Source organism: Tupaia chinensis, unplaced genomic scaffold (genome assembly GCF_000334495.1).
Source record: "Tupaia chinensis unplaced genomic scaffold, TupChi_1.0 Scaffold147433_1, whole genome shotgun sequence".
NCBI lineage: Eukaryota > Metazoa > Chordata > Mammalia > Scandentia > Tupaiidae > Tupaia > Tupaia belangeri.
The window spans coordinates 975085-980375 of record NW_006207284.1 but is presented as its reverse complement, the minus strand read 5'-3'; the positions used below and the strand labels follow the sequence as shown (position 1 = coordinate 980375).

Below are 5291 nucleotides of genomic sequence, written 5' to 3'. Positions count from 1 at the left end.
CCCCCCCCCCCCCCCAAGAGCAAATGCTCTGACAGTTCCACACAGGAGACTATCCAGGTGGTACTTTTGAGTTACCAGATCCAAAAAAGTAATCTTGAAATCACCAAGAGGATGGGGTGCAGGCCGAAGACACTCTTTGAAAGCTTTTCTATTTGTTTGAGTATTATTAGTCAAACTAGCACCCAACAGCAAGTGAAGTCAGCCCCTGTCACTGTCCCTGGGGACAGAGGTACTGATGCCCCATTATGAAAGTAGTTTGTGCCTCTATGGCCTTGGTCACATGAGGATGTGGCAAAGTCCAACAGGCTGGCTCCAAACTCTATGTTCTTACTTAACCACGATGACTCTCATCTAGCCACTGAGGTGCAGAAACATACCACGCCTGGAAGTGTGTCCTAGGAAGATGTCTTGAGTACACATAAACATGAGATGAAAGAGCCTTTGGGGACACACACACAAAATCCCATATGTGGAAGGACTCAGTCAGGGACTACCTAAATCAGGAACTGATACACATCTGGGAAAGGACTAGTATTTCTGGCTTTGCAGTCTTTGTGGCAACTACCCAGCTCTATCCTTGGAGTGCAAAGGCAGCCACAGACAATGCTTACGGACTTTCTGGAAGAAAGTCTATTTATAAAAGAGGTAGCAGGGTTGTGGCCCAGAGGGCACTGTGAGATGACTCTGTCTGAGCTCATGGGAGCCCTGGGGAACTACCAAGCCAATGAGGAACATGATCACATGATGCTTAGAATGACCTATCATGACTGCTGAACAATGGACTCAGGATGTTTTAGATGTTTGTATGACAAATACTGGTATCATCACATCTCAGTGTTACTGCATGTGTTGTAAATGAATGGGAGTGCCTGTGTTCTAATAACATTTTATTTACACAAACAGGCAGAGAGGCTTGAATTTGGCTTCTGGGGTCCGAGTTTGCTGTACACTGCTGTCCTGGAATCACGAGTCAACGATTCTAATACATCAGCAGTCATCTAAAACCAACCACTACAATTCTTCAAGCACCTGCCACAGACACTGAAGACTCGTTTATAGCACACTGAAAGCCTTTGATTTTACTAACACAGGGATGGGAAAAGGGGTCTGTGTTTATTAGCTGAATTTATCCCAATTAGACACAGATACAGGACAAATCTTCACTCTTCCAGAGCAGACATTTAGGTAGTGCACTGCGCATGGGCAACATCTACGGCAGAAACAGAGACTGCAAACCAATAGCCCATGCATCCTCACCACTGCTCTGCCACTGGGGCATCTCACAGTTTGTGCATCTGCTTCTGACAGCAGTTGCCGGAGCTGCCTGTCTGTCAATGCCACTGACATTGAGGGGCTCCGGGGAAACATACATCAGAGTGGCTCTTAGTTTTCTGGGGTTGGCCCTGGACTACACCAACCCCTGGTATAATTCGCTTGCTCAGTTAAGTTACTGGTGTCCAGAACAGGGGAAGAGGGTGGAAGGGTAGGGAGGAAGCTAAGCTGTCAGATCTCAAATAACAGAAAAAAGTTATCCGCCTGAGAAAGTCCCAAAGAAGATGGTGTTAGATAGTATTCATTGTTTCTACTTTGGTGGTTTTCCCCAATGTTGGGCAGGAGCCAATTGTCCTCCCACATCTGGAGATCATTTTGATTGTCACACCCAGGGAGTTGCTACTGATGTCTCATGTGTAGAAAATTCAGAGATGCTCAAGTCCTACCATGGACAAACGCCCCCCTCACCCCGACAAAGACTTATCCAGCCCAAATGTCATTAGCACCAGGTGAGAAGCCCTGTCTAGAAGGACCTCACTGCAGGATGATCTCGAATACCTCAATCACATAGACACAGTCCAGCTAAATTCCAGAAACTCAGCTCTAAAGACCATTCTGACCAACATGTCAAGTTGATTAGATAACAGAGAAAACCAGCAGTGTGAGTCAGACTTGCTGATGTCTCCTATTTCCTTGTTGTTTCTGAGAAAAAGACAAATTAAGGTTCACCTGAAATAGAAATCATTCTAGTTTGCTCCTATCATTTCTGTGAGATGTAAAGTCCTACGATTACACGCACATAGGGTGGTTGGAATTCTAACAGACTACTCTAGGGTTTTCGGTAACTTTTTAAAATATATATATTTCTACAATCTGAAAAACTAACACCAAATCATTGTCCCCTGGAGGAAACCTTATCTATGATATTTTTAGCTGTGTGCAAGAAATTAAAACAGCCAAAACCACCAGGCAAATTGAAAGCCTGTACATTTGTCATCCATGTGACTTCTTCCTGCCCATGGAAAGGTTCTATATGAAGAGGAAGGAAAAGGATATTAGTAAGCTATTCCCTTTTCCCCAAAGGTATAACATGCAATGCACAAAACCAGAAACTAAAACAGCATCTGTGTGACCTGTCACCTAACATGCACTGATAACACTAATGGGGACAATTTGTCGTATTTTTCCCCTTGGTCATTTACCTATACAACTCTGGAAAGGTTTCAAAAGATGACAAGTCAATGAGCAATTCTATTGCACCCTCTGAAAGTTATTTAGTTGATTTTCAACATGGGCTCACAAAATGGAATCTCATTTTTAAACCTCATCAGATCAAAAAGGTGGCATTTATTTAGACATAGTTTTTTTGTTTTGTTTTGTTTGTTTTTTTGTTGTTGTTGTTTTTGTTTTTGAGAGGTTTTCACTATAGGGTGTGTGCACTCGCCAGACAGACAGAGAGAGACATAGAGACAGAAAGCGAGAAATCATCCTCTGGGGGGATGGCCACGCCTCAATCCCTTCTCCTCCATTTTCCTCTCGGGATCTTGGGCATGCACGCACACGCGTCCAGCATGAGTTTAAGCCACCGGGTCTGGGACTCGAACCGCGATTGACTATGTGGGAGTCCAGCGACATAGCCATTAAGCTAACTGCTGGTCCCATATTTAGACATAGTTTTAAAAGTTCTCTTTCTGCCAAGTGGCGTACAGCCCTGGAGTCTGAGTTGAAGTGGGGGATGGGGAGATTTTAATTCCATTCCTTAATTTCCCATCCACTCTCCTACTCTTCAACCTGGTTCCACTTTCTGATACAATTTTTATCTAAGAGATTTGGAACCTGCCTTGGGGAGGCATGCTGAGCAAAAGACCAGAGGAGGATAATAAAGAAACGTCTACTCTCTTGGGGGAGTAGGAGGGATTCGAAAACCTTCCTAACACCCCCAATTTCTATGTCCATAGATCGTGCAGAATTAGCTTTGGTGAGAGATCTGGAGTGGTAAAAATGATTGAAATTGCTGCCATCACATAATTCAATAACATATTTTCCCCATGCTCAGTCTAAGAACTAAGCTCAGAGACCCTCCAGGTCTTTTCACTGCCATTCTACTTTTCTTTGCCAGTCTTTCTCCCTTGTTCAATGAATTGGTTTTGTAAGTTTCCAACGTCTCTCATGCCTTTAGTTCCTTCCCATAAACTCTAAAAGTTTATGGAAAATAGAATTAAAGTACAAGTTTATTTTGGTGCAAAGAAATTTTCAAATCCTGGGACCGGCAGTTAGCGTAATGGCTATGTCGCTGGACTCCCACGTAGTCGACTGCAGTTCGAGTCCCGGACCAGGTGGCCTAAACTCACTCCGGGCGCATGTGCGTGCGTGCCCAAGATCCCAAGAGGAGAATGGAGGAGAAGGGATTGCGGCGTGGCCATCCCCCCTGGAGGAGGGTGATTTCTCACTTTCTGTCTCTATGTCTGTCTCTGTCTGTCTGGCGAGTGCACGCGCCCTATAGCAAAAACCTCTCAAAAAAAAAAAAAAAGAAATTTTGAAATCCACAAATTTAATTGATATGTATTTTCCATCAACTTTTTGAAGATATCCCTCCATATAAACAAAGTATTCAAGTTCTCTGATTCTTTTTTCCTTTTTTTTAATTTGCCAGAGGGCATATAGGCATGCATGCCAGAGAGAGATGGAAAGCCAGAAAGCCCCCCACACCACCCCATGGCGATGGTCACGCCACAATCTCCTCTCCTCCATCTCTTCTTTCAGCATTTTGGGCACACCTGCATACGTGCCTGTGTGTCCATCAAATCAACAGGCCCAGGACTCCAACTGCCTAGCCAGCTATGTGGGATCCAACTGCCCCAACCACCACACCACTGTTTGGTCCTTGCTGGATTCTTTTTTTTGTTTTGTTTTGTTTTTTGAGTTTTTTGTTTGTTTGTTTATTTTTGCTATAGGGTGTGTGCTCTTGCCAGAAAGAGAGAGATAGAGAGAAAGTGAGAAATCACCCCCCAGAGGGGATGGCCATGCCTCAATCCCTTCTCCTCCATTCTCCTCTCAGGATCTTGGGCACGCATGCACACACACCCAGCGTGAGTTTAAGTCACCGGGTCCAGGACCTGAACCACGGTCAACCACGTGGGAGTCCAGCGACATAGCCATTACGCCAACTGCTGGTCCCACCTGGATTCTTTTAAAAAGAAAACATACATGTATAATTCCTGTGTTTCAACTCAATCTACACTAACTGAACCCACCGATGCACGCGTTCAGGAATCGTCACCTGAACGTTGCATACTTCAGAGCCTGTCCTTTGAACACAAGGCAGAACGCTGTCTCCATCTCACCTAACCTCATTCTTGTATCTCATCTACCTTACACATCCCAAATACGGACCAGTGAGGCCCTGAGCCAATGACTACATGATGCCATGCCCTCTTCCACAGGTCAAGTCTGCTCTGGATACTCAGTGACTGCAGAACAGTTGTGGTGTGGGCTCTCCAAAACACAGCATGACCCAAATTTCACCTGCAATTTTTGTTTTGTTAGTATTTATGTATATGTATTTTATGTGTGTATATAAAGTATCAGGAAGATACAATTTTTAATTTTGATTATCTAGAGTAACAGACTTATGTGTAGCATTCTCCCTTTTTCTAAAACAACTTGTTTGCAGCTTCAGACTTTCTCTATATTAAGCATAACTTTTGCTAAAAGGAAAAATGTTATATCCCATATGTATATTGTCTTATTCCATATCATTTCAAAAAGAATTTGAGACACTTAAAGGCAACAAGCACAAAAACACTGCTTTCAAAGTGCAGGAAACTGAGACAAGGATAAGAAACAACACAAACATCTGAAGAAGCCAGGGTTAAAGCTATTAGCCACTACCAAAGTGCCAATGTCCTGTGTACTGGCTAAAGGGAGGAACACATTTGGCTCTAAGTTTATTGGCATCCACAGAACATTCCTCCTCAGCCTCCTCACCTCACTCCCATCAGCCCTAATTAACTGTTGTT

General features: G+C 43.8%; 1 protein-coding gene across 6 annotated transcripts in view; it reads right to left on the bottom strand.

Annotated features, from left to right (window-relative positions):
• MGAT5 (alpha-1,6-mannosylglycoprotein 6-beta-N-acetylglucosaminyltransferase) overlaps positions 1–5291 on the bottom strand; it is a 387858-nt gene that overhangs the window by 238264 nt on the left and 144303 nt on the right. The gene's annotated exons all lie outside the window — the stretch shown is intronic.